The sequence below is a fragment of the Pangasianodon hypophthalmus genome, chromosome 6 (genome assembly GCF_027358585.1).
Source record: "Pangasianodon hypophthalmus isolate fPanHyp1 chromosome 6, fPanHyp1.pri, whole genome shotgun sequence".
NCBI lineage: Eukaryota > Metazoa > Chordata > Actinopteri > Siluriformes > Pangasiidae > Pangasianodon > Pangasianodon hypophthalmus.
This window is the reverse complement of record NC_069715.1, coordinates 1,704,068-1,722,633: the sequence shown is the minus strand read 5'-3', so window position 1 is coordinate 1,722,633 and position 18,566 is coordinate 1,704,068. Positions and strand designations below refer to the sequence as shown.

The window sequence follows — 18,566 nt, the reverse complement described above, 5'->3', positions numbered from 1 at the left end:
GCCCATGATAAAATGTCCTTTTATGGAAAACATGAGAGTACAGTCTCTCAGGTTGGTGAACTATATCCTATTGAGCGTGTCTTCACAGCAACCAATGAGAGTAAGGGGGTGTTCCTGTTTATAAAAACTCCTCAAATTGAGACACTGCTTGACCATATAACAACAATCATCACCAGAGCATCTTCTCAGAGTTGTGTCTGTGTTGCTGTCATTGTGCAGGTGTGTACAACTATTCAAAACTAATTATTAACCTTACCTAAATTTCCTGTCTGATTGTTAAGTGAAGTGTTTGGTGAAAGTTAATAGCTGTTGCAATTATTTTGGAGTGTTTTTTACTGTAAACTGGCAGAGATGAAATCAGTGAAATGTAATGAATAAATTGCAGTCTGATGTTAAGTGTGCTATTTAGACAGAAATTTGATTTTTGCAGTGTAATCTCCACACAAAATACCACTGAAGATTAATATTTTGATCTGGAGATTAATGTCTTGATCTGAAGATTAATATCTTGAAAGTGAAATAGAATTAAAGGAGTGATTTTGGAAAAATTCTGAAAAAGGCATAGCCATTAAATGGTAGATAATTTGCATAAGAGACAGACATGTTGACTGGAGACATTCAAGAGGAACTGAGATGTGCATATTTTATTTTATTTTTTTTTGTGGTTTTCACTCTGCATTATCTCTGTCTTTCCTTTTCAGAACCATGAGCAGGAACTTCTTGTCCATGAACGATGAGCTTAAGAAGGGAGACTACCTGTTATCCAACAACCAAGAGTACAAGGCAGTCTTTCAGGTAACAAACTCTGAAACAAATGTTACAGAAAAGCTAGGAGAGATAGCCTGTGCTGTTTCATTAACCTTTGGTTTGTTTGCTGCTGTTCTCTGTTCATAAGATGATCTCCCATGTCTTGTTTTAGGAGGACGGGAACTTTGTGGTCTACGGATGGAGGCCAGTTTGGCAGTCTAACTCTGCTGGCAATACGAATGCTCAATCAAGGCTGATCATGCAGGGAGACTGCAACCTTGTCATGTATAATAATCCAGACTCAGCTGTGTGGCACACCAACACCCACCGATCCAATGTTAAAACATGCCGTTTGACTTTGAAAAACGACGGCATTCTGGTTGTCGAGAATGATGGCGAGATGTTGTGGCAATCTACAAAAAGTAATTAAAAGTAATGAAGCAATCTCTGAGTTTCATTTCTCTCCAATAAAATTGTCAATAAAGTACACGAATCTGAAAGACTCTGTGTGGGTATTATTATTATTATTATTATTATTATTATTATTATTATTATTATACTACGATCACATCTAATTCTAATTTAATATATATATATCTATATATGTTGTATGTATGTATGTACATACACACACATAAAATTTTCCTAAAAGACACATTTACCTTCACCTGTTATCATGTCACTGAAAAGGAGTAACCTAATCTAGCTAGCTAGTAATGTTAAAACCTTTCCAAATGTTTGAAAAAAGTTTTAAATGCTCAAATAGTTTAAAAAATCCTAACCGCCAATTATTATAATAATTTTAAACTCTGAGCGTATCAGATGCTGCAGATTTTACACTGAACAGGCAGCAAATCCAGAGTGTTATGTTCACTAGGATCAGATCAGTCTTATGGTTTTCAAGAAGGTGTCATCTATAGTATAAAAAGTTTAAAATAAAAATCATTTAAAAGCCCTGGAGGTATCAGTTCATGCCAAATCAGATATATTACCTCAAACATACACTTTCAAAAGACATAAAAGCAGATTATGATCAGCTGGGACTTAAAAAATATATATATATATTTTCAGTTTGTTGCTTTTTAAAAGAAAATGGAGCATTATGAGTTTAATAAGTGACTTTTCTTTTTTAAAAAGTTATAAAATATAGTTCATTACCCCCAACAGACTTTACATTTACTACTTTTATTTTCTGTATTTGCAGTACATTTCATCAGCCTGCAGTCAGATCACACGGAAACACACACACACACACACACACACACAAACAAACATCTCACCCACACATCATGTTGGTGTGAGTTTGTGCCAAGTATGCACCACCATATGCAACAATGCGTGTGTGGTTTTGTTAATGCTGACGTGTGTGTGTGTGTGTGTGTGTGAGAAACAAAGTCACACTGTGAGGTGAGAAGCGTGTTATTTTAATGGAAAATATTTCAGTTATTTTCATACTAATAATCACCACACAGTCGAGGACGAATCCCAGCAGAAGAATTTTACTTACTCTATAGAAAAGAAAAATGTTTTTATGCTCAAAAAGTTATTAAAACTGCACACAGTGAGTAAGTGTGCACTTTTTAGGGCACTTTATTAAAGATTTGGGGGTGTACTCAGAGCTGAGTTGAGAGCGCAGTCATGATTTAATCATGAAATCACACACATCACTATTCAGACCTCAGACGTAACTACAGACTTCAGACTTGCTATTCGGACATCAGAGGATCTTAATCAGAGACACTGTTTATCTCCAGGACTCAACTGTTTAGGAATAAAATGATGAATGAACTTAAAGTTTCTCTGTAAGCATAGCAGATAAGTGCTTGGTCAGATTATCCTTCAAACTGTGGTCATGTTTTCTTTACAGGAGAGTGAATCGAGTTAGCTTATCAGATTAAAAGCATGATAAAATCACCTACATCTTGTAGAACACCTGAACCACGTTCATGCACAATGTGCACAAGTATTTAAGTCACGTTTATATAGCACTTCTTTTCTAGCAGCTGTAAGTAGTGTCGTTGTTTATCGTTCCATCTGTGCCATGTTTATCTTGATTCCGTGTGTGTCTAGTTTGTGTTTTTGTTACATAGCTCTAGCCCTTGTTCTCATGTGTTTCACAATTAATAAAAGTCCCCGCATTTGCATCTGTCTCCAAACCATCCATGACAAGTATGTTCATTAATTTGTGTGAATTCCTAACTGCCAGAAAAAAAACATCTTGGGCGTTTCTACTCAAGAAGAATCTGGCAGTCTATTTTTCTTCATGATCTTTAGTGACAGGCTGCTCCACCCCACGTGTGTGAAGGAGCGGTATCGCATGTCCTTCCTCCCTGCTGCTGTGAGACTGTACAACCAGCACTGCTCCCAGCAGACCCCACCACTTAACTGGACAATAAATCTCTGGTACTAAATTGGACAATAAATCGTTGGTAACCCCCCATCTCATGGGAACAGTGTAATAATGCAGTTTGGTCACTTTAATACTGTTGTGTGTTTGTGTTTTTGTGCATTCTTGGTGTGTCTCTGTTATATTTTTATACTTATATATTTTTTATATCTTCATATCTGCTGCTGCTACATAAAGTCTTTGACTCTGAATACAGCCCTTAGAAACCAAGTCCTTAAAGTTTAAGTTCTAAACTCCATTAGAGTTGAAAAAGTGAATAGTCAGTATTATATTTTTAAGGGCACTGCATCAGCATTTTATCTGCTTTTGTGCTGAATGAGAGTGAAATGGAGCTGGAGCATCGACTGAGTCGCAACATTTTGCGTTTCTAATGCTTTAAATTTTACTTGTGTTTTAAAACATTCAACACAAATAACAACACAACACAAAATGGATAAAGGTGCAATTATTTAAAAGGTAAAATATGCACAGGGTGATTTTTGAGCCCTTTTAGGACATGGTCCTGTTACTCAATGCACCAATTCACACACAGATCGTTTGTATTTATGATTATTACATTAAATTTCTATAAAAATTTATATAATGTTGTTATTTAAAATATGTCTAACCATGTGACTAAACCTTCATGTGATGCAAGTTTTTTTCATATCTATTTATTACATGGTGTATTATAAAGTAAATTTATTCAAACCAAACAGGAAAAGAAATGATTGTCAAAATTGTGTCACTCCAAGAAAATGTATTATTTGCTATTTGATCAGCTTTTCTTAGCTACATGTACATCATGGCACTGATCAGTCACCAAACCAAAGACAAAAACCCCACAAACCAGCTTCTCTCCGTGTCTCGCTCAGATCCATCTGATCCCTCAGCTCAGCGCTCGTCTATCTGTGTCCGACGATGGCGCGAGCGATCAGCTCCTTCATGATCTCATTGGTTCCGCCGTAGATGGGCTGCACACGAGCGTCCACGAAGGCTCTGAGGAAGAGAACGTGTGACAGACGCATATCAGCACATCGGCACAAAAATCCTGAAAATCGTCCTGAAGATTTAGATTAAACGACTATATAGAGTGACAATGTCTAGATTGGAATATATAGAGCTCTTATTTCTAGATTAGATTGGTGTATGGGATAAAATGACCAAGGTCAAAGGTCAGATCATGAATTCAGCCCAGAATGAAGTTTATCTAATGGCATCCCCCTGCTGTTCATACAGTGACATAGAAAAGGAAGCAGTGAGGCTGCAGAAATAATAAACTACGACAATTCTACTAGACAAAAATGAAATTTCTTTCACCCGTACAGGCTGGAGTTATGGCATATTTTTACAAGAGCAAAGATTTTAATTAGGAGAATGGCATGCCCTCTCAAATCAACCCTGATTCTTATAGCATCATGAAAATCACTCATATGCATATAAATACACAGAGAGAGAGAGAGAGAGAGAGACTGACCAGTATTTGGCCATGGAGGCAGTGCTGGAGTCCAGCTTCCTCTCACTGTGCAGCTGGAGACAGTTATCAATGAAAGCTCGACCCACACAGATCTCCGTCTTCAGCTCAGCTAATCTGTGCTGAACTGTCTGTACAGGGCAAGAGGGATATATATATATATATATATATACACATACAGTACTGTGCACATGCAAAGAAATGCTGTAGATTAAAAAAAAATCCTATAAAGAGCAGTAAACAGTAATAAATGAAACAAAGTCAATATTTGATGTGACGATCCTTTTAAAAAACAGTATCTGAGGTGCAGTGTGTGCAGTTTTATAAGGAAATGAGCTGGAAGTGTTACTGAGCATCTTGCAGAAGCAGCCACAGTTCTTCTGGAGACTTTGACTGTCGACTCGCTTCTTATTTCTGCAGCGAAACCCAGCAGCCTTCATTATGTTTTTATCTGAAAAGTGTCTCTCATGGAATCTGCTGCTTTACTGACATACAAAAATGTTTCTGTAACATTTCATTTTGTGCCGGAAAACTAATGTTTGGAATCTAAAATGTTTTTGTACTGAATCAATAATGTAGAAGTCAGAAAATAAACATCTATAACAAAGTTTGTTCTAAAAAAAAAGGGACTTTGCACAGTACTGTATATATTAAATCTTTTAAAATCCACCTGAGATATCATTTTTAATCAATAAAAATCATTTATGTGGAATAATAAACTGTCTAATATGTTTTTATTCCATTGTCTCAGGGAGTTTTTCCTCTGGCTTGCTCATTAGGGATAAATTTATATCCGGAATTGATATATTTCTGTAAAGCTGCTTTGTGACAGTGTCCATTGTTAAAAGCGCTCTACAAACAAAACTGAATTGAACTGAATTTTTTAAATGCCAAGAAAAAACTAAAAACAGCTCTGAACATCATTAGAAATACCATCATTAGAAATACCAGAGCCATTGCTGCTATTATCAACCGCTCCTGACAGAGAGAGAGAGAGAGAGAGAGAGAGTGAGAGAGAGAGAATGGAGGGGAAAGTATGTGTGAGTCTAAATGTGCTGCTCTTTATATACCTTAAATTGTTTTACATTATTGCATTAAATAATGCAACGGTATAACAATAAACCTCCTTTGGGAAAAAAAAGACATAGAATAAAAGATAGAGACAAAATGAAAGAAGGAAACCTCGTTGCTCGTACCTGAGGCAGTTCAATCATGAGATAGTAAAAACCTTTGTTAGTTTCTCCCAGTACAGCGTCAGCTGGGAGGCGTACATCCTCAAAGAACAACTCTGCTGTGTCCTGCACACACACACACACACACACACATACACACAAAATAAAAATCGAACCTCAGCTGGAGCTCCACATAAAGATTAAATGCTGAAAATGTGATAATAATAAAAACCAGTATGACTGTGTGTGTGTGTGTGTGTGTGTGTGTGTGTGTGTGTCCAGTTTACGTCCCTTGGCGAAGCCCTTGGTGCCGCTTTCCACCAGAAACAGACTGAGACCGTGAGCTGCTGATTTCGCTTCACGATTTGTTACAGCAACAACAATGACCAGATCACTCATCCACCCGTTAGTGATAAACACCTGAGAGACAGAGAGAGAGAGAGACACAGAGACAGAGAGAGACAGAGAGAGAGAGAAAGAGACACAGAGAGAGACGGAGAGAGAGAGAGACAGACACAGAGAGAGGCAGAGACAAAAACAGAGAGAGAGACAGAGAGAGAGACAGTAAATTACATTTGATTATAAACTTTAAACTTTAATCAAATGTTAACGTAACAGAAAAATATTTTAGCAGGTGTGTAAACCTTATTTCCATTGAGGATTCAGTCAGTGCCATCACGCCGAGCATACGTCTTCACTCCCTGCAGATCACTGTATACACACACACACACACACACACACACTGTTTATATATACACTGTATTATATTATACTGTACATAGGCTGCTACTCTTATGTTTACACTATTGCAGCTACTTATACTGTATTATTGTACTCTTTGCACTATTCTCACTAGATTCACATTCTAACAGAACTATGTACTGGTCGGCGCTGCACTGGAACTTACTGCGACCATTGTCTATCCCAGTAGTCATTGTACTGTCTTGTGTCTGCATGTATGTATAAATTTATGTAGTCCCTTGTAGTTCTGTGTTGTTCTGTGTTTGTCTTATGTAGCATCTTGGTCCTGGAGAAACGTTGTTTCGTTTCACTATGTATTAACTGGCTGTATGTGGTTGAAATAAACTCCACTTGACACACACACACTATCATGACAGCTCTCTCTAATCATCTTATAATCATCTTAGACAAAGAAAACCTTCCTTACTTGCTCATGATCCACCAGGAGACAGAGAGAGAGAGAGAGGGGGGGAGATGGAGAGAGAGAGAGGTAAAGTGAGACAGTAACACAGAGTTACTTACTGCTCCTCCCACACAATGGCAGCAGAGAGCAGGTCTCCACCGACCCCGCCATGTTCAGCAGGAGTGTAAATACCCAGCAGCCCCTGCAGGCCCGCCTTCTCCCAGACCTCCCTACTGACCTCGCCTGCCTTCTCCCACCTGTAAACACACACACACACACACACACTTAACTAAAATGTTCGTAAAACAAGGTAGTCAAGTTTTTAAACATCAAACCCTTGTATATGATTTTATTTATTTATTTATTTTTTACTCACAGCGTTAGATTCAGACTTCAGAGGCGGTGTGAACCACTTCAGCTAAACACACCCTGGGTTTCTTTTCACTTTTTAATATAGCGCTTTGATTGTTGTTTTTACACAATTTTGGTAAAACTCATCTGATCTAACTTCCCAAAGGCTTTCTCAGATCAAAAACATAAAGATGAACAGCTTCATTCAGGCCTGTGTTACATCGTTACACTCTTATGTTCTAACATAGTTACACTGTTACAATATTACACTTCTAAACTGTTACCCTTTTCACAGGAGAACAGAACATCGATGATCTGCTACAGTAATATTAGAAAAAGATGAACAAAAAAAAGTTCAAAGACTTTTTGCAGACGTGCATTACATACTTACAGTTACTTTGTTACATATTTCCAGAGTTACATTTTCACATAGTGTTTATCAACAACATTTATGTAACAGCATAATAGTGTAACTATGTAATGGCATAACAATGTAGCAGTGTAAATACTGTATGTTACAATGTAACAGTGTAACAATCTATCTATGTAGCAGTGTAATGATGTAACAGTTTAACTGTGTAACAGTGTAAGAACATAAGAGTGTAACAGTGTAATGCAGATCTGCAAAAAGCATTTGATCTTTACGCTTTTTAACTTATAGCAGGAGAATAATTTATATTTTGCAAAACTGGAAACTGTTTTCAATTAATACTCAGCAAAAAAGTCATTTAAACACTTTTTTGCATAATTTAATTGTACAAATTTTTATCATCATTGTTTGGGGAGATGGCAAAGAAACCAGTCTGCAGGGCTTCACTGACTCAGGGGCGGCTGGCAATTTCATGGATCAGACTTTAGTCAAGAGACTAGGGTTGCCAGTGGACCCTCTCCCCCATCCCAAACCGGTCTTCGTGCTGGATGGGCGACCATTAGGCTCAGGACCCATAACCACCCAAACGTCACCTGTAACACTACAGTTAGGCCACCACACAGAACGCCTGACCTTCTATGTGACTCGGGTACCTGAGCTGTGCCTAGTGCTCGGGTTCCCTTGGCTTCAAGCGCATAACCCCCACATTGACTGGTCAACCAGGTCCATTTCTGTTTGGGGCTCTAGGTGTTCCCAGAGCTGCCTCAAAGGAGCACGCGCCCTACCTCCAACTATTTTGAAACTGGTAGATTTATACCGCGTGCCTCCAGGAGGTGTTTTTAAACAAAAGGCCCAGACACTGCCGCCCCATAGGTCTGTTGATTGTGCGATCAACCTACTCTCAGGAGCTGCTCCGCCTAGGGGCAGGTTATTCTCCCTGTCACCCCCAGAACACCAAGCCATGGAGGACTATATTAAAGAGACCTTGTTCTTGGGATTTATTCGCCCATCCACCTCCCCTGTGGGGACGGGGTTCTTTTTTGTCAAGAAGAAAATAGGGGATCTGCGCCCTTGCATTGATTACCGCGGTCTTAATGCCGTGACGCAGAAGGATAGGCACCCACTGCCCTTGATGAATTCTGCATTTGAGCGCCTGCAGCAGGCGAAAATTTTTTCAAAACTGGATCTACATAGCGCCTACAATCTGATCCGCAACAGGGCAGGGGAGGAGTGGAAGACTGCGTTCATTACGCCGTCTGGGCACTATGAGTATTTGATGATGCCCTTTGGCCTGAAGAACGCCCTCGTGGTCTTCCAGCGGTTCATTAATGAGGTCCTCCGGGAGACGCTGAATCATTACACCTTCGTCTATCTAGACGACATTTTGATTTTTAGCAGCTCGCTGGAGGAACGTGTGGTTCATGTGCACCGAGTCCTTCAGCTCCTCCGCCGGAACCATCTATATCCTCCTGAGACCCAACAATTCATTTTTGTCCTCCATGGGGGACAGGAGTCTGATACCTCTAAGTCAAGCACAATTAATGCAATCTTTTTGGGTCCTACTGTGCTGTCAAGAGGACATCCTGGGCTTTCTAGTGATGCCACAGTTGTGGGCGTGTGGCTAACAGAGCTCACAGACTTTCTTTTCAGAATGGCAGCCATTGCAGCTTCCACATTTTATGGCACCAAGGGAGGTAAATGATCAATTTTTTGCAGACATTATGTTTCTCTTGCTAATAATCAAATTGTTCTTCCACATGAGTGTCTTGACTTCAATTTTGTAAGATTTCAGAAATGTACAGTAATTTTAACCCTTTCAAAACATAACTTTTATTCAATGTCCTTTGTAGTGGACACCAGGGCTTACTAACTCCTGTTTTAAACCAATTTCCATTCTTCAGGAAGCAGAGGGCTGAGTGATGCAGAAAGTATTTTACTTAGAATTGTGGAAGGGGATTCAGATATAGAGCTGTCAGGAGATGAGGTAGAGGAGGGCCAGACAGTACAGCAGGAAGGTGAAAGCTCAGAGGAGGACATATCATCTTTTGAGGAGCCTGAGCAGGGACAAAGTGATGACACCCACTGTCCATTATGGATAAGAAGCAATGTGTAAGCTAGGGCTCTGAAGTATATTGATATTGATATCGGCCCCACTTACCTTAAAGAACTCCTCACCCCACAGATTTCAGCACGTCCCCTCCGCTCCACAAACACTCATCGTCTCCTCCCCCCTAGGACTAATACCCGCACCATTGGGGATCGAGCCTTTTGCGCCGCTGCTCCTCGCCTGTGGAACGCCCTCCCTGAACATCTGAGGGCTCCACAAATGACTGATGGTTTTAAAAGGGGTTTAAAAACGTACCTTTTTAAAAAGTGTTTTAATATAGTTTAAATTTCTGTGCTAATCTCAGTTGGCAGCTGGTTTTAATTTCTGTTTTTTGTAGCACTTTGAGATTTTCTTTAAAATGTAAAGTGCTTTATAAATAAAATGTATTATTATTACAGTGTCTAGAAAAGGAAATGACAGCCTTTTTAGTTGAAGTTACACGCACACAAATGTACAGTACACAATCAGTTAAAAGCTTGGCTTGGCAAGCTATTGACCTTGTTGATTTATATAATTCAATTCAATTCATTTTTACTTGTATAGCGCTTTTTTTACAAAGGTCATTGTCTCAAAGCAGCTTTACACAAACAAAAGTAAAGTGAAGTGTGTGTGTGTGACGTCTCTGATGAGCAAGCAGGGCGACGGTGGCAAGGAAAAACTCCCTGAGATGGTGATAGGAAGAAACCTTGAGAGGAACTAGACTCAACAGAGAACCCATCCTCATATGGGTTTACACTGTAGTGTGCGTGTGTGTGTGTGTGTACAATGTGCGTTTGTGTAGTCCATGGAAAACAGCTGAAGTGTCTTCGTGGCAGTGTGAAGCATTGCCGGTGGACAGGTCCAGAGTGAAGGGGGGGGAGGTCTGGATTACCAGCAGCTCAGGAGTGATGCTCATCTGGTCCAGAGAGTAGAGGGGTCTGGATCACCGGCAGCTCAGGAGTGTAGCTCGGCAGAAAGAGAAGGAAAGTGGTTAGGTACACTCACAGTCACCGTGTGGAGATAAAACTTAATGAGGAGTGCAGGGGACTCCGGCAGGACTAGCTATAACAGCATAACTAAAAGGAGAACCAGGGGGAAACACAGACGTGAGAGATCCCTGATATGTAAGGCATACAGTCACTCTGCCGTCACAAACCTGAGTGACTAACGAGAGTGAGGAAGACAGCATCCAAACACACCAGATCACCATAACACTCAACATCCACGAGTCCCCCAGATCTACTCCTTTGATAAAAACACTAGTCGCTAAATGCTAGGTTAAATAAATAAGTCTTCAACCTCGACTTAAACACTGAGACCGTGTCTGCTTCACGTACATTAACTGGGAGGCTATTCCATAATTTTGGGGCTTGGTAAGAGAAAGCTCTGCCCCCCGCCATGGTTTTGGCAATGCGTGGTACTGATAGACAGCCTGCATCCTTAGAGCGAAGTAGGCGCGGCGGAACGTAAGGTACTAACATATCGCTTAAATACTGCGGAGCGAGACCGTTTAGTGCTTTATAGGTTAGTAGTAATAATTTAAAATCGATGCGGAATCTTACTGGGAGCCAGTGTAATGTAGATAAGACTGGCGTGATATGCTCATACTTCCTAGTCCTAGTAAGGACCCTCGCTGCTGCGTTCTGAACTATCTGAAGCTTATTTATACATCTAGACGAACATCCAGATAGTAAAGCATTACAGTAATTTAATCTGGACGTGATAAATGCATGGACTAGTTTTTCAGCATCACTTTGCGAAAGTATATTTCTAATCTTAGCGATATTTCTGAGGTGGAAAAATGCTAACTTGCTTACATTATCTACATGTGCCTCAAATGAGAGATTAGAGTCTATAATCACACCGAGATCTTTTACTGTTAGACTACTTGAAACAGAGAGACCATCTAAAGTAACAGTGTGATCTTTAAACTTACTTCTAGCGGCTTGTGGTCCCAGTACCAGAACCTCTGTTTTTTCTGGGTTTAGCAGGAGAAAGTTGCTTAGCATCCAGTCTCTTATGTCTATCGCACATGCCTCAACTTTCTTTAACTGGCTATTCTCATCTGGCCTAGCTGAGACGTATAACTGTGTGTCATCAGCATAACAATGGAAGCTAATATTATGTTTACGGATTATGTTACCTAAAGGGAGCATGTATAACGTGAAAAGCAGTGGGCCTAAGACTGAACCCTGCGGAACGCCATATTCTACTCGATAACGTGCTGAGTGGTCACCGTTTAAATCTACAAACTGATAACGATCAGTTAAATAAGATCTAAACCAGTCGAGGGCTGAGCCCTTAATTCCTACGACCTTTTCCAGTCTGTGAAGAAGGATATTATGGTCGATAGTGTCGAACGCTGCGCTAAGGTCGAGTAAAATTAATAGACTAATGCAACCCCGATCAGAGGCTAATAGCAAGTCATTGACTACTTTGACTAATGCTGTCTCTGTGCTGTGGTGGGGCCTGAAACCTGACTGATAAAGTTCATAGATATTATTACTTTGTAGATATGAAATTAGCTGCTGCGCTACTACCTTCTCTAGTATTTTAGATAGAAAGGGAAGGTTTGAAATCGGCCTATAGTTAGTTAAGTCGTTAGGGTCAAGGTCTGGTTTCTTTGCTAGTGGTTTAATAACAGCTAATTTAAGTGATTTTGGAACGTACCCATTGCTCAGTGAGGAGTTAACTATTTTAAGCAGGGGTTCAGTTACGGTTCCAACTATTTGCTTAAGAAGACGTGTTGGTACCGGATCTAATTAATAATACATTTGCTAAAAGTTCATTAAATTATACCTCTCCTTTCCTTATCAATTAAGTTTCAACCCTGTTGTGGAGGAGAACAGTGTGCAAGACAATGCTGGCCACAACCACCAAGACTGGAGGCCCTCTGATTACTTCAAACAGTACATAGATGACCAGGTTTTTGAGAAAATGTCGGAACACACAAACCAGCGGGAGGTGCTCATCTCTGGAGGCAGCCTTAAAACCACTCCAGAGGAGCTGAAAACCTTCTTTGGCATATGTACATGGCATGCCTTGGATACCCTAGGATCCGGACATACTGGGCGGCGAAGACGAGGGTCCCAGTTATAGCCAATTCAATGAGTCGAGACAGATTCTTCAAGATTAGGCAGTCCATCAAACTCACAAATGATCTTGATGTCTCTGCAGAGGAGAAAAAGAATGATCCCCTCTGGAAGGTAAGACCTCTCTTAAACAGAGTGCAACAAGGCTGCCTCAATCTGCCAAGACCAGGGAAGGCCTGTGTAGACGAGCAGATGATACCCTTCACAGGTCGGTGTCCTGTACGGCAGTTTGTGCCAGGGAAACCAAATCCCACAGGACTGAAGGCATTTGTGCTTGCCAGTCCCAATGGTCTGGTGCTGGATTTTGAAGTTTACAAGGGCTGGAATACGTTCACTGACCAGCAGCTGGGAATCGGAGGGAATGCAGTCGCTTGGATGGCACAGTCTATTCCAAGAGGTACACACCTGTACTTTGACAGATATTTCACCTCTATCAAAGTACTGGATATGTTGAAAGCAAATGGTCTCCTGGGAACAGGGACCATTATGAAAAATAGAATCCCTGCACTGTGCAAGTCAAAGATGTCAGATGACACCAAACTACAAAAACAAGGAAAAGGTGCATCCAAAATGGTTGTCAGAAAACCATCAGAGGCTGCAGTGACGAAGTGGCAGGACAATAAGGCAATTCTGATGGCCTCCAGTCTCCATGGGATAGAGCCCCAGGACAGCTTCCTGAGATCATCAGCAAAAGAGAAGTGCCATGTAACTGTGCCTAGACCTGCTGTTGTGGCTGAGTACAACAAAAACATGGGTGGAGTTGATTTGTGCGACCGCATGATCAACTTTTACCCGATGTCAAGCCGCACAAGAAAACGGACCATCCGTACGGTCCTGCATTTCTTTGACCTGGCAGCCACAAACAGCTGGATCGAGTACAAGTCAGACCACCAGGTCTCTGGGAGACCAGAGAAGGAGAGACTGCAGTATTTTGACTTCAAGCTTCTGCTGGCTGAAGAAATGATTGCTCAGGCACAGGGTGGTCAAGGTCAACAGGTTCACAAGGTGGCCAGTGATGATGATGAGATGAGCACTGATGATGAAGAGTACGTTCCAGCAAAGAAGCGGAGGCCTGTTGAACCACAGCCCAATGATGATGTCAAAAAATATATATATGTTATTTTATATATTTCATTAGAACTGTGTGTCAGAAGATTCAAATTAATACCTCAAGAAAGAACTTAATTATTATTTTTTCCATATAAAAGCCAGTGTCAGAGTTAGGTGTTAACTTTAAGAATAATATGTGTGAAGCATTAGATGAGGAAAACAAGCTTATTCTCTCTCTCTCTCTCTCTCTCTCTCTCTCACAGCTCCATCTACTGTCCCATCCTAACTGGAGCACTATTTTCATTAATAAGGTGTGTAATTGTTTAAAAAGTGATGCGAATTATGCGGAGTTGTAGATAAAAGTTAATCGAAGTGAAATTTACAAATTATATTTGGCATAGAGCTCAAGGTTTACGTCACCATAAAAAAATTGCACCTATTTCCCAATAAAATATGTTAGCTTTCTAGCTAACATGCTACTGAAGAGATTAGTTTAGCTTAGCACAGTTAGCTGATATGAGTTAAAATCTACATTTAATCTATTTTTAGCAGTTTTTTTTTAACAGTTTGTTGGCTTTGAATCATAACGTCTTGTTAGAGGCTGTAAGTCTTAAAAGGTGTGAAAAGTTCTGTTTATATTTTTGATCCATTTCTCAGTATTATTATCAGTATTATTACATATTTACACTAGCTCGCTGCTAGCTGAGGCTCAATAACTTAGTTACACAAGATGGCGATTAGTTACACAAGATGGCAGTTAGTTACACCCGATGGCCGTTAATTACACAAAATGGGGGCTAGTTACACAAGATGGCGGTTAGTTACACAAGATGGCGGTTAGTTACACACTATGGCGGTTAGTTACACAAGATGACGGTTAGTTACACACTATGGCTGTTAGTTACACAAGATGGCAGTTAGTTACACCCGATGGCCGTTAATTACACAAAATGGGGGCTAGTTACACAAGATGGCAGTTAGTTACACAAGATGGCGGTTAGTTACACACGATTGCGGTTAGTTACACACGATGGCAGTTAGTTAAACTACATTAATTGTACTGCATAGCAAATTATGGTGTAAAACTGCAGTACTAATTGTGTGCCGTTTTTTTTTCAGGTTCTGAATACTAACACAAGATGCCGGCTGTGGTTCAGCCATTGATGTGTTTTTTGAAACTAGGTTTTTATAGCTACAGGTACGAGCGTGTGCATTACTCCCACACTGTGAGAAGGTTTTATGTGACATGTTTATCACCAGGTTGAGCCTTTTAACCATTTTCTAATTTGTTTGATAACAGTATGCTTATTAACTGATGGGAAACCCATATGATATTTTTATATCGATTTTATTTATTGTTCACAAGCCAATAAAAATTGTTAAAATTTTTTTATTTATTTCATATTTTGTGATGATAAAGCTAATATAATTTGAGTCTCATTAGTAATTATGTCATTGAATCCAGCTAATCTGTTTTTTGTATTGCTATATTTATGGATATTCTCTTTTCCTGGCAGAAGCCTGTGTATTTGCTGGAATGAAGAGAGAGGGAAAGGAGACGTCACCTCTGACCTCCAGACTGAACCAGACACAGAAGGGGGGAAAAGCGGAAAAGATGGTAGGAAATTTCATTCCCTTCCACTTAGGAGTAATAAATAACACACATGACCAATTATATGAGTCATGAATAAACTATTGCAGATAACCAACCCTTTGTTTAAAACCAGCAAAATACTTTTTCAATAGGACAAACACTGATTTCATATTTAAATAAAGCAAAATAAAAATTGTGCAATGTATGGCAGCCTATTAGCTATAGCTTTAAAGTAGATAAATACTAAAAGTACCTATAAAGTGATCACTCAGTGTGGAGTGGTGCAACAACCTTTTAAATAGTTTTTTACTTTTATATTTTACTTTATCAATCTATCTTTTTTCTATTTATTCATTTATTTCACATATATTTCATTTTTGTGATAATAAAGTCACAACGTGATTATGGATGTTGTTGAAATAATACAATTGGAAATCCATAGGAGCAGGAAAATGATCTTAAAGCAACACAGATTCAGAATCACTGAGAGCTTTGAAACACTTTCTACTATTCATAAACCTAGAAGTATGAAAAAGATGAATATGAAAGATCCATTATCGATTATCCAAGATCCACGACTGGGTCAGAGCATCTCCAAAACAGCAGGTCTTGTGGGGTGTTCCCGGTATGCGGTGGTTAGTACCTACCAAAAGTGGTCCAAGGAAGGACAACCGGTGACTCAGCGACAGGGTCATGGGCTCCCAAGGCTCACTGATGCGTGTGGGGAGTGAAGGCCCTTCTGGTCTGATCCCACAGAAGAGCTACTGTAGCACAAACTGCTGAAAAGTTAAAGCTGGCTCTGATAGAAAGGAGTCAGAACACACAGTGCAGTGCAGCTTGCTGCGTATTGAGCTGCGTAGCTGCAGAGCGGTCAGAGAGCCCATGCTGACCCCTGTCCACCACCCAAAGCTCCTACAATGGGCACGTGAGCATCAGAACTGGACCATGGAGCAATGGAAGAAGGTGGCCTGGTCTGATGAATCATGTTTTCTTTTACATCATGTGGACAGCTGAGTGCTTATGCGTCGTTTACCTGGGGAAGAGATGGCACCAGGATGCACTATGGGAAGAAGGCAAGCTGGCGGAGGCAGTGTGATGCTCTGGGCAATGTTCTGCTGGGAAACCTCGGGTCCTGGCATTCATGTGGATGTTACTTTGACACACACTCTCTCTTTCTTTCTCTCTCTCTCTGTCTCTGTGTCTCTCTGTAGGGCATCAGAGTTGCAGAATAAATTGATCCTCTCAGTGTCAGGTTTCAGACTGTATTCTGCCGTTTTATTTTTGATGTCTTCTGAGCGTTGCATTGTTTGAGTTTTTTGCTTGCCTGGTTTTTTCCCTTTTTTTTCCTTTTGGATTTTTTGCCTTTTGCTACTAGTCACCCTGCTGACATTCCTTGTCATTTTTTGCTCTTCCCCTATTAAACCATTCTACCTACTCCTATACCAGCCTCTGCTTTTGGGTCCTCTTTTGGGTCCTCTTTTGGGTCCTCTTATCTGTGTTTAACTCCATCAGTAGAGCATTAGACCTGTACCCAGAGATCCTGCGTTCAAATCCCACTCTGGTCCTGGCACTCAGTGTCTGCAGCTGCATGGTGGGAGGGGCTACATGTACGAATATCCAGTGGGGAAGTGTTTGGCTGTTATGTGTCAATCAGAACAGACCTCTGGGGTTTGATTACTCAGTGCTGATCTCTTCCTGTCTGAAGCTCCATTACACACCACAAACTCGTGCACGAGTCCTTTTCCTTACTGAACAGCAGGGGGTGGTGTTAGCTAAGCCTGATTACCTGCTTTTGGTTCTCTCACTCCCAGTGTGTGTGTTTTAAGATAATGGAACTGAATGCATGTGTCTAAACTGAATGCTTTTACCTTCGTTCTCTGATCCAATCAGCTGTTTTTATTTCCGAACAATTAAGTGCATTCCATAGTGTTTTTGAGTGTATTTACAGCTAAAATGTACATTTCAGTTTTGTGGTTACATCAAACTGTCAGATAGCAGCACTGGATTTAATACTGCTCCTCACTCCTCATGCCGATATCACGCCAGAAACATGCGTGTAAGTCCACGTTCAGAATTGTGAGTAACAGAGACATGCCAAACTCCGCCCCCTGTACACGTAACTCTCACATAACTTCTGAATAGCAAATGGAGTGGAAAATGGAGAACCCTACCTATGACATGGATCCATGTAGAACCCCTTCTGAGGAGTTAAGAACCCTTAACTATAACCTTTGAGGAACATTTTGGAATGAACTGGAATCAGGGTCCAAGACATTGAGAACTTTCTTAGTGTTCATCACTCTAGTCAGATCTTGATCTTGGAGCATCAGTGTTCACCCTTAGAACATTTGGAACCATTAAGATGCTAAGCAACTTTCTCCTGCTAAACCCAGAAAAAACAGAGGTTCTGGTACTGAGACCACAAGCCGCTAGAAGTAAGTTTAGAGATCACACTGTTACTTTAGATGGTCTCTCTGTTTCAAGTAGTCTAACTGTAAAAGATCTCGGTGTGATTATAGACTCTAATCTCTCATTTGAGGCGCATGTAGATAATGTAAGCAGGTTAGCATTTTTCCACCTCAGAAATATTGCTAAGATTAGAAATATACTTTTGCTAAGTGATGCTGAAAAACTAGTCCATGCATTTATCACGTCCAGATTAGATTACTGTAATGCTTTACTATCTGGATGCTCGTCTAGATGCATAAATAAGCTTCAGATAGTTCAGAACGCAGCAGCGAGGGTCCTGACTAGGACTAGGAAGTATGAGCATATCACGCCAGTCTTATCTACATTACACTGGCTCCCAGTAAGATTCCGCATCGATTTTAAAATATTACTCCTAACCTATAAAGCATTAAACGGTCTCGCTCCGTAGTATTTAAGCGATATGTTAGTACCTTACGTTCCGCCGCGCCTACTTCGCTCTAAGGATGCAGGCTGTCTATCAGTACCACGCATTGCCAAAACCACGGCAGGGGGCAGAGCTTTCTCTTACCAAGCCCCAAAATTATGGAATAGTCTCCCAGTTAATGTACGTGAAGCAGACACGGTCTCAGTGTTTAAGTCGAGGTTGAAGACTTATTTATTTAACCTAGCA

The 18,566-nt window shown here is 40.4% G+C and overlaps 1 pseudogene; it reads right to left on the bottom strand.

Annotated features, from left to right (window-relative positions):
• Positions 1-4,038: 4,038 nt before the first annotated feature.
• LOC128318533 (long-chain specific acyl-CoA dehydrogenase, mitochondrial-like) lies at positions 4,039-8,118 on the bottom strand (annotated as a pseudogene).
• Between the last annotated feature and the right edge of the window lie 10,448 nt (positions 8,119-18,566).